The following is an 11122-nucleotide window of genomic DNA, read 5'->3' as shown; positions in this document are numbered from 1 at the left end:
GCTGTCAATCACGCAGTGTAAACAAGCCGCTGATTGGTCGGCCCCTGCGAAAAGCGATGACGGGCCCCGCGCACGGTTTCAAGGCGGCCCCCGTAAAGGGTGAGGGGGGGGGGCGGGGGGAACCGGGAGGGCGGTTTCAAGGCTTCCCCCACATACCCCCCCCCCCCCCCACACCCACCCCCGGGCGGACCCCCAGGGCCGGGAACGGCGCGGGGGAGATCAAAGGCGGCGACGAGAGGGGAACGGGCCGGAGTCACCCACCGGCTCCGCCGTGCTGCCGGCAGGTCTGCGTGGGGGGGGGGGAGCTGGGGGGCCGGGGGGGTTTGAAAGGCGCGGGGTGGGGGGGTGTGCAATGGGGGGTGTGCAGTGCTCTGTGTGGGTGTGCAGTGCTGGGGGGGGGGGGGTGTGGTGTGCAATGCTGGGGGGGGGTGTGCAATGCTCTGTGTGTGTGTGTGCAGTGCTGGGGGGTGTGTGTAATGCTGGGGGGGGTGTGCAATGCTCTGTGTGTGTGTGCAGTGCTGGGGGGGGTGTGCAATGGGGGGTGTGCAATGCTCTGTGTGTGTGTGCAGTGCTGGGGGGGTGTGCAATGCTGGGGGGCTGTGCAATGCTCTGTGTGTGTGTGTGCGCAGTGCTGGGGGTGTGTGTAATGCTGGGGGGCTGTGCAAAGGGGGGGGGCGCAGTGCTAGGGGCTGTGCGGTGTGGGGGGGGTGCAATGCTGGGGGGCCCGTGCGGTGCAATGTTGGGGGGCTGTGCAGTGGGGAGGGGGCGTGCAATGGTGGGGGATCACGCGGTGCAAGGGGAGGGGGGTGCGATGTTGGGGGCCGTGCGGTGGGGTCGTTGTGGTGCAAGGTTGAGGGGGGCTGTGCAATGCTGGGGGGGCCATGTGGGGCAAGGTGTGGGGATGGATGCAATGTTGGGGGTCTGTGCAGTGGGGGGGGGGGGGTGCAATGCTGGGGGGTCGTGCAGCAAGGGGGGGGTGTAATGTTGGTGGGCCCTGCAATGGGGGGTGCAATGTTGGGGGGCCATGCAGTGCAATGTTGGGGGGCCGTGCAGTGCAAGGTGGGGGGGTGGCAGTGCAGTATTAAGGGGCCGCAGGATGCAGGGGGGCTGCACAGGGTAAGGGGTCCCGGGGGGCCCGTGCAGCTGGAAGGGCAGCGAGCAGGCGGTGCAGGGCGAGGGGCGGCCGGGGCCGGTACCGGCAGCGCCTGCCACCACGAGTCCCCGTTGTGGCACTGCAGGTTGGGGGTTTTTTTTCCAAAATAAAAGGTCATAATTGATTGAAAATGCTCAAATAAATCCAAATAACTTGTAAAAGATATTAGATTACAGTGGAGCTATTCATTATGCCAGGATGACAATCGAGTTAGGAGGGCGAGCGGCCGGCGGACGCGGCACTGCCCGTGGGGACCCTCCAGCACCGCGGCCGCTCCGCGCCCCGGCACCGCACCGACAGACCTGCGCACGCCGGGTCACACGGCCGCAGCGCACTCACGCACCCCCAGGGCCAGGGCACAAGGACAGACCGCGGGGACAGACGGCCGGAGACAGACGGCTTCACCGCAGGGGCACGGCCCTGGCACACGCGGCAGCGCGCGGGGCTGCGCGGCCGCAGCGGGGAGCGATGCCCGGGGACACACGGACACGTGGACGGAGGGACGCAGGATCACACCGTGAGCACGGACCTCACGCGCACGGAGGCGGCGCACACCCAGCCTCCTCCACAGCCGCGGTGCAAAGGCCGCGGTGCCGGCAGCGCTGCCCGGGGCGAGCACCGCGGTGCCGTGGGGCCGTCGGCGCAGCGGGGATTTCTCCTCCAGCCGGGTGAGGAGCGGGGCAGGGGCCGGGCTGCGGGAGGGGGGACGCGCTGGGACCCTCTGGGGACGGACCCTCGCTGTCCGGCCGCCCCGGGACACCCTGGGACACCCCTTCCCTGCATGCTGCTCCCCAAAAAGCTCTTTTTCCTCCTCGGTTATTTTCCCTACGGTGTTTCAAAGCAGCTGCCGGAGCACGGGCTGAGCTCCGCGGTCGGATCCGGGGCTCTCCCGGGGGCACCCGCAGGAACCCACCATGGGGAGCGGGGCTGGCCGCATCCTGACCACCCGGGGAGCATCCTCCCGTGGATGTGCACGGCAGCGCCGAGCCGCAACCCGCGTTTCCCCCCCCCTCCGTGCTCTGGGAAATGCGCTAAAACATCCCCGTTGGATCCCTCTCCGTCTGGGAAAGGCCAGGAAAGGGCTCCGGCCCGATAAATAACATTACGGATTAACCCAGCGCACGGAATCGTTGCCGAACGGGAGCGCGAGGCAAATCCCGGCGTTGGGGTAACGGTGTGCCGGGCGCCAGCAGCGCGGCGGGTTGGGGGCCGGCGCATTGTTCGGGGAGCGCTCGGAAATGGTTTCTTGACTGCAAAAAAAAAAAAAAAAAGCCTCAAAACACACCAAAAAAAAAAGCAGCTGTGAGGCTCTTCCTTCCCTTAGCGAGCACTGGGGGGGGTGGAGTGGGAAAGAGCCGGGAAAACCCCCCGGTGCCGGGTGGGAAGGGGGATTTGTGGAGCTGCGAGCACCGAGCCTGCATCCCTACAGACCCCCCCCCTCCGTGGGTAGACATCCCCCCCCCCCACCGCGTGGGTTATCGATGCAGCAACCCCTCCCGGCCACGCAACCGCCTTTGTCCGCGCCCCGGGGCGGCCCCGGCGGGAGCGGAGACAAAGGGCGACAGGAGGGGCACGGTCCGCGGAGCCCCGGGACGGGGCTCCGCGGACCGTGCCCCTCCTGTCGCCCATTATCGGGGTTCATCCGAGCTTCCCCGGAGACGCGAAGCTGCTGCCCGTGTGCGTGCACGACGCTGTTCCCGCCGGGATGCACGGGCCGCACGGCGCCGGTGCGTACGTGCGTGCACGGGGAGCGTGGGAGCGACCGCACCGGCGGATTTGCACGCTCACGGGCACCTTTGGGTGGGCAAGAAGAGGAACACGAAGAAGGGGTGCAAGGGGTGGTGGTGGGGGGGGTGTGCGCCTACGGCACGGCACAGGTGACCTGGCCGCTCGGGGCCGGCAGGTTTTCGGCGCGTTGCAAGGCTGCCCGTGACCAAGGGTCGTGTTTGCAAGCGCGGAGGGAAGAGGCGGCTCGGCGCTGCCGTCACCTCCGCTCCCAGCCCGGGGACGCCGTTCCTCTGCTCCGTGGCCCAGGGTGGGGGGCAGCGGGGGCGGGGGGGGGGGGGGGCACGGAGCCACAGCTGCTCTGGGGTCCCAAGGAAAAAGGAAGGAACTTAACTCCCATTAACTGGCCCATTGTATCGGCCGTGGTAATAATCGGGTTTGCTAATGCAATTGCTGCTGCGATGCGAAAATCCTACTGGAAAATGTATTAGAGCAATTATCCATCTCACTCCGCAGCCGGGTGGAGCATTAATATTCAATTTTGATGTGGAAGTCCTATTATGTTAATGACTTTGGTGACAAAAGTCGTTAATGTAAGACTTTTCCTTTATGGCGTGGCATTAGCCGGGGTGAATACCACCGCGACACCGGTGCGCCTGGCAGGATCGAACGGCGCATGCCACGAGGACGGCAGGCCGGGGCCGCGGTGCTGCGGGGGCAGCCGGGCCGGGCTCCCTCCCCTGGCTCCGCGCGGTCCCTCGCACCTCGGGCTGAGCAGCCTCTTGCCCTGGCGCACGGCGCTGCCGGTGCAGGGGACGGCCGGTGCACGGGGGCCACGTGGGAGGGCCGTGCCGGGGGCACGCTGGCAGCGGGGGCACGGCGGTAGCGGGGCGTGCCGGGGCCCCGGGGAGGGCGCGGGGCGGATTAGCCGCGCTGCAGCGCATCCGGCAGCGGCACTCCCTCTGCCGCAGATGCCCTCCTTTGTTCTCTCCCTGAGCCGGGGGAGATGCATCGGTGCTTCCCCGCCTGCTGGAGAGCGCGGCGGTGCCGGCCCAGGGCTCATTGGCATCCCTGTCTCCTCCGGTGACACCGGGGCCACCCCCATGTCTGGCTGCCGCGGTGATGCTGCCCGCGGTTTGGGCAGCGTCACGGGCAGGCCTGGATGGATGGGCAGACGGACGGCTCCTCCTCGGGCTGTGCCGGAGGTGCGCGGGCAGCCGGTCCCAGAGCCGCGGGCGCTGGTGGCAGGGGGACACGGGGAGGGGGACGAGAAGCGCAGCTGGAGCCCGGCAAACCCGGCAGCGGGGGCAGCACCCCTCAATCCGGCCGTCACCAGCCACCGCCGCGGCTCCCGGACGGGAACGGCAGTGCCGTGGTGGGCGCGAGGCTGAGCCCCCGCTGTGACCAACGGTGTCCTGGAGCGCTGGAGGTGATTGGGACCGTCCGACACAGGAGCTGGGAGCTGCCTGTCATGGTAGAAACAACCGTGACCTTCACCTTTCCTGCAAAGGGCTCGTCCCAAGCAGCCGTGCTCGCTGCCGCCAGCCTGGGAGTGACAACGCACCGGCTTTACCACGAGCGTGGCCTGGCAGCGGGTGGCCCTACGGCACGGGCGCGCGGCCAGTCTGGCACTGGGGCCGGTTGGGAAGCAGGAAAATTCTCACGGCTGAAGAGGAGCCGACGGGTCCCGGCCACATCCCAGGCACGGGCCAGGGGTCCAGGTGGCCCCTTCTGGGCCCCTCGGGAGGCTCCCACCCGGTGCAGCCACCGCGGCAGCTCCCTGCACCCCTCCGTGCGGTGGGTGCTCGGCACAGCCGGGTCCCAGCGCGCGGTTCGGCACACGGCTCTGTGTCCCGGCCCTGGGGGTCCGTGCGTGGTGCGGCTCCGGCTGCACGCGGCGCTGCAGGCAGTCGGGCTTTGCTGCCCAGAGCCCCCCGACACGACGGTCCCCAGGGGCCGGCCGCAGCGAGCGAGCAGGGCCAGAGGCGTCCGAGCACGGCAGAGTCCCGCTGCCACCTCCGCTCGGGGCCAGCCCTGACCCCCAGCACGCCCGGGACGGAGCCCGAGGGACCCGGCCGGGGCTGGGGCTGCCGCTCACCACGGCCCCCGGGGCACCGCGGGGGCTGCCGGGGCAGGGAGGCGCCGGGCGGGTGCAGCACACGGGGCAGGCGGCCTGGCACGGCTGCTCCGAGGCCGGGCACGACTCCTCAGTGCTGCTGGGGACGCGGCCGGGTGCCGGGGGTGCCGGAGCACCGTGCCCCGGGGGGGGGGGGTGCGGGGGTGGGCAGGGCCGTGCAGCGGAACCCAGCGGGACGGGAGCGGCCCGGCCCGGTGCGGGGAAGGGGGGGGGGGGGGGGGCACCACGGCCACATCCCCACCCGTGGGGACTCGGCCTTCCCGGGAGAGGGGGGCGCTGAAAGGCGACGGGCGCGGCGGGGCCGGGTCCGTCCCGGGGCTGCTCGGTGTCCCCGGGCGCGGCGGTGGCGGCGGCGGCTCCGCGCGCACGTGGCCGGGCCGGGCCATGGCAAACCGCCCCGCCCCTCCCCCCGCGCGCCCATTGGCCCGCCCTTCCCCCTCCCGCGCACCCATTGGCCCCGGCGCCCTCCACAAACAAAGGCCGGCGCCCGCGGGGGGCCCGGTGCGCCGTTCTGATTGGCGGGAGCGCGGCGAGAGGGCGGGACGAGGGGGGTGGGAGGGACCCGCGCAGGCTCCGCCCTCCGAGCCGCGCCAGATGCCTTATAAGGGGCAGGGCGGGGCGCGCCCATTCATGCGCGCAGGGTGGGGGCGGTCTTACCGCGTGGCTCCGCCCACGCTCGTGGCGCGCGTTCCGGGGGGGCGGGGCCCGGTCCTACGGCGCAGCGCAGGCGGGTGCGGGGACCGGCACGGCACGATACGGCACGGGAAGGTCGGGGCATGTGGTCCGCGTGGGTACGTGCGGGTGGGGATCGGGTGGACGTGACGGTGCCAGGGCTGGCGTGGGGTCGGACGGGCGCGGTGGTTCGTGTAATGCGTGTCCTGCGTGTGCGTGGCTGCGTGTTCACGCGTAGATCCCCGTGCAGCCCCCGCGGGGGTATCCCCGGTGCCGCGGACCCGCGTGCACCCGCGCGCCCCTACGTGCTTTGCACAAACACGCGTGTGCTTTGCACGTCCACGCGTGGGTTGTGCTGGGGAGGTACCGGGGCAGGGTTCGGCCCGTGCAGCCCCCTCCTCACCCCCCCCCCCCCCCCACCGGGGCTCTGCATCGCCCCAGCCCGGCCCCGCGGTGCCCACGGGGGGTGGGCCGGCCCGGGCAGCACCAGCTTCCCCACAGCCTGGGGACACCGGCCCCGCAATCCGCCCCACGCCTCCTCCTCCGCCGGGATATTGGGGTGACACCGGGGGGGGGGGGGCCACCACAGCCTCCCGCCTCCCCCCGGGACGGTTTGTGCCGTTTAACCCACGGCGCTTCCCTGCGGGATCGATGGCCGGATCACCCGTGTGCCCATAATTTTATTTACGTTTCCAACCCGCCAGGTCCTGCCACGACACACGGCGGCTCCCAGCCTGCGCCGCAGATATGGATTGAACTTTAGTCTCCGAGCAATTAAGGTGCCTGAAACTGCACTTCATTAATGGTTGTTATGCAATAAAAGCGATAAAACTGCCCTTATTTGCAATATAAAAACGCAATTTGTTTTAATTTATGTTTTTAAATACTCGCTGGGTTGTTCCTGGGCTCTGCCAGGCATCTGTCTTCGGGGAGCGGAGCGGCCCTGGGCTGCTCGACGGTGGGTGCTGGTCCCGCGGGGATGGGGGACGCGGGGCGCCCTGGGCGGTGCGTGGGCACAGACCCCCGGGTGCACCCACCTCTGGGCTGTGGTGTGGGTGGGCTCTGCCCCGGCAGCCTGGGAAGGGGGGGTCCTGTCCCTCCAGCCCGCAGGACCCTGCGCTGGGCCCCCCTATCCTGCCGTGCCCCCCTCACCCCAGGGAGGGGAGGGCAGGGCAGGGCAGGGATGGCCCCGTCCCGGGGAAGAGCTGCCCCGTGCAGACCCTGGCACAGGGTCCCCGACCCGGAGCTGCCGCCGAGGCCAATCCTTGCAGAAAAATACCCGTGAGCAAGGAAGGGACGGTGGGACGGGGGCGGGAGCTCCCGGGGTGCGCGGAGATGAACCGGGATGTTTTCCTGGGACAGCGTCACCCGTGAGAGCCACAAATCTGCCTCTGCCCAGCACGGTGCGCGTGTGCGAGCATACATGTGCACACGCACGCACACACAAGCAGATACGGGCACGTGCATCGCCCCCGCGGAGCAGCGTTAGACAAAGCAGCAGCCCCCACCCCTGGACCTCCCGGAGGGGTTCCGCGTTTTCATGAAACAGCGTGGGACGCCGCGCCGGCCCTGAGCCACCTTTTCTAATTACAGTAATTGCGGCTCCAGCAGCCCTCCGGGGCTGTTTATTCTCTGCGGCTCCAAATCCGGGCAGGAGGAATCTGGGCCACTGGGCAGGACGGGGAAGGGCTCCGAGCCGCTGGGGCTTCCCGGTAGCTCCCGTGGTGGGGACGGGGACGCTGCCACTGGCTCCGCTCCCCTCTCGTGCTAATGAAACAAATGGGCCTCGCTTCACCCTTCGCTGGTCCCCAGGGGCCAGCCGGAGCTGCGATGCCCCGTTTTGTGCCAGCTGAGTGGGGCTGGGGTCCCCGGTGCTGTCCCCGTCCCGGTTGGCATCTCCTCAGGCAGTGGCCGGCGATGCTCCCGGGCGTGCGGGGGCTTCGGTGCTTCCCGGGGAGTTTTGCGCTTGCTCTCGGCAGGTTTGTGGTGGTGAAACGGCCCCGGTGCTGCCGGGGAGGGTCTGGCCGTGGCTCGTGCCGGAGGCAGGATTTGGCCCTGGGCTGTTAGCAACTGATGAGTAGCTGGAGAGAACCGTGGTCCCTCAGGATGGGCACGGAGGAGCCCCGTGAGCAATGGCGCAGGATGGGGGGGACGGTGCCGGGTGGGAGCTGCTGCTGCTGGGGGGATGAATAAAATAACCTGAGGAGGAAGCAGCAGCGAGCACGCAGGCGCTGCTGCAATATCGGGCGGTTATTGCGAGCAATAAATATATTTGCTGGCTCGCAGGGAGCCCTTTGGGCTGGCGGTAATTGCCCTTTGCAGCAGTGGCTGCGGGGTGCCCCCAGCCCCCCCGTGCCACGCTGGCTCTGCCTTCCTTCATTTCAGTCCTTATTTATCTCATTATTTCATCCCTTTCACAGCCCCCCCCCCCTTTCCCGTTTGCTGAGCAGCAGCAGGTTGAGCCCCTGTTGATTTGGGGAGGAAAGAGGTGGGCTGGCCGGGGCGGGGGCCCTCGTCCTCCCCCCAACAGGGTGCACGAGGATGCTGGTGGAGGGCAGCGACGGGGACTCGCTCCCGCCGAGCCTCGTGACGGGGGTTGGGGCTCCCCAGGACCCTGAGCAACACCCAGCACCCAACTTGGGGTGCAGCCCTGGTGCCAGCCTGAGCATCCCGGTCGTGTCCCCCGTGCACGGCGCAGACGGCACTGGTCTGGAGATCGCGGCTGTCCCGTGGGGATGCCGGCAGCCGGGCCATGGCAGGCGCCCGCCAGCAGGACGGGCTATTTTTGGAGGGGGTGCATGTGCCAAGGGTGTTCCCGGGATGGGGGTGGGAAGGAGACCACCCAGCACGGGCAGGGAAGCCGGTGGCAGCGTGCCAGCCCCCCAGTCCGGGGCTGTACTGGGAGCACTGGGGCTCTGCGTGCCGAGTCGGGTCAGCCCGCGCCGGTGGGTGTCACGGCCCCTGCGCACCCTGCCCTGCGCCCGTGCAAAGGGGTGAGCCGCCCGTCCGTGCCCGCGGTGCCGGGGTGAGCGGTGGCCGTCCCACGGCGTGGGGCCGCATGCGATCCGTTTAGTCGGTAGCCGGGAGCTGACGGGTTGCAGGCGAGCGGCCGCGGGGACACAGCGAGTGCAAACGCCCGAGCTGTCCCCAGCCTGTCCCCTGACCCACGCAGCTCCGCTCGTGCCCGTGACCCCGTGCCAGCCGTGCCGGCGAGCGCTGGTGCAGAGGAGCTGGGGCCACCGTGCCCCTGAGCCGGTGCTCGCCCGCCGGTGCTGGTGGCCGGGTCGGGGTCCGCAGGGGCGGCAGAGCGGGGTCTGCTCCCCCCGGCATCCCCATCCCACGGCGCGGGGGCTCGCGGCCGGCCGGCTCTCGGCGCTTGCCGCGTTCCTGGCTGCTGGCGGCCGCTCAGCACGTGGAGAAGCCACCTGAGCCCTTTTTTCTGCCGGTGCTGAGTTAGGGGCCATGTAACGCTAATTGGATAAACATGATTTCCCCTCTAAGTGGCTGCAGATGTCTCCTCCGCGCAGGAGCTAGGTGCTCTCCCTTCCCTTCCCAGCCTGGCCAGCGGCTGCCACGGGCACCCGGCGGCAGCTCTGCCCTCCCTGGCGGGCGCTCAGGCACCCATGGGTGGGAGGTGCCCGGCCCAGCCCCACACCAGCACCCCCGGCCCGTGGCAATGGGTGGGTGCCAGGGCCGGGCTGGGGGGTGCTCCTGGCCCCGTAGCATGCACACACACGTGTGTGTGTGTGTGCACACTTATCCGTGGGTTTGCACGCGTGTTTGGGGCTGCCTGCACGTGTGGGCGTGCGGGTGTTGGCACAGACGTGCAGGTACGTACGTGCATTTGCACAGGTGTGCAAGGTGAGTGTGTGTTTGCACCCCACTGGGGCGCACGTGCTGGGGGCTGGGGCCGTGGCAGCTGTTGGGGGGGGCGCACGTGGGTTTTGCTGCATGTTCCTGGGGGGCACAGGGGAACCCCCCCGGCACCCAGGGGTTCTCTCCGCTGCAGCCCCCTGCCCTGTGCCTGGGTGCTGCCGGCCACGGCTGAGCACCGCATCCCATGTCGGGGTACCGCATCCCACACCTGGGTCCTGCACCCCACAACTGGGGCTCCCCCACACCAGGGCAGCCACAGCCCCCAGGGGACACCCCACCCCCCCCCATCCCACCCGGGGACACGCAGGGACGCGGGCACAGTCCCGGCGCAGGAGGCAGAGAAACGCAGCCGGTGCTACCGCCGCCGGCGCCCGAGCCCGTGCGGCACCTGGAGGGAATTAGACAGACGCGTTCACCTCCCTGCAAACCTTTTGTAGAGCAAATTCCTGCGGTTACCCATTGCGATTGCTGCAAATTATACAAGCGCCGTGTGTTTTGTTCCAACGGCAGCGTGCAGTCGGTGCGCGCTGCTCCGACCTGCCGCGGTGCGTGGCCCTGGGGGAGCCGTCCGGAGCCCCCCACGTTCTTCATTTTATTTCCTCTCTTTTTTAAATTTCCCCCCCCTCCTTCTCCTGCTCAGGGGATGGAGAACAAACGGGCGGGCAGGGCCGGGGGAAGAACCCCCGCGGGTGCTGGGCGAGTGGCCGCCGTGGTCATGCGGGTGCCTGATGGAGTTTGGCACCCGTGGTGCGCGGCCACGGCGCAGGGCTCAGGGTGCAGCACCCACAGCTGGTTATCTGCACGCTGCGAGGGGAGAGGAACCTTGGGGTGCTCGGGGACACCCCCCCCCCCAGGGCTTTGGGCACCCTGGGCGACGGGCTGCCCTCGGGGGGCCATTTGGCCCCCCGAGGGCAGCCCGTCGCCCAGGGTGCCCGCGGCTCACGCAGCGCTACAGCCCGGAGAGATTTGGTGGGTGCCGGCGGGGGTTCAGCCAGGCAAACGCCGATGAAGAACGTGGCGTGGGGCAAGGACCCTGGGGTGCGAGGCTTTGAGCAACCCTCTGCCGTAAAGGTGCCAATCCTGAGGGGTGCGTGCATGAGTGCGTGCATTTGCGCGCACGTGGATGCATGTGTGCGCGCGCGCATGCGTGTGCATTTGTTTGCACGCACGCAAGTGCATGCGCGTGCGCGCGAGGGCGTGTGCATGCGTGTGCATGCGAGGGCGTGTGTGCATGCACATGCATGCGCGTGCATCCATTTGCACGCGTGCACGCGCATGCACCTGTGCGCGTGTGCACGTACGTGCATGTGTGCATGCACGTGTGTGCCTTTACATGCATGCATCTGCATGTGTATGCGTGTGTGCACGCCTGCACGCCCGTGTGTGTTCCCTACTCTCGGGGGTGCCCCCGTGCAGGGGGACGCCCCCCTCCCCCCCGCCCCACAGCTCTCCCAGGAGCAGCGGGCACGGTCCTCCAAGACGGCAGGAGTAGCCCTCTCGTGGCCGCTCTACCCCACACCTCTCGCTGCCCGGCCCATCGACTTCCCGGAAGCGCCAGC

General features: G+C 69.2%; 1 long non-coding RNA gene across 2 annotated transcripts; it reads left to right on the top strand.

Annotated features, from left to right (window-relative positions):
* The first annotated feature begins 111 nt into the window (after positions 1–111).
* LOC129214631 (uncharacterized) lies at positions 112–6528 on the top strand. 2 transcript variants are annotated; one of them, XR_008579764.1, is made up of 3 exons: positions 112–284; positions 1351–1821; positions 6392–6528. It is a non-coding gene; the product is annotated as an uncharacterized LOC129214631 (long non-coding RNA). The 2 variants fall into 2 exon arrangements; XR_008579763.1 differs by lacking the exon at positions 6392–6528 and adding an exon at positions 1998–2472.
* The last annotated feature ends 4594 nt before the right edge of the window (positions 6529–11122 follow it).

The sequence above is a fragment of the Grus americana genome, chromosome 18 (genome assembly GCF_028858705.1).
Source record: "Grus americana isolate bGruAme1 chromosome 18, bGruAme1.mat, whole genome shotgun sequence".
NCBI lineage: Eukaryota > Metazoa > Chordata > Aves > Gruiformes > Gruidae > Grus > Grus americana.
The sequence above is the reverse complement of the archived record's forward strand: the minus strand, read 5'-3'. Positions and strand labels throughout refer to the sequence as shown.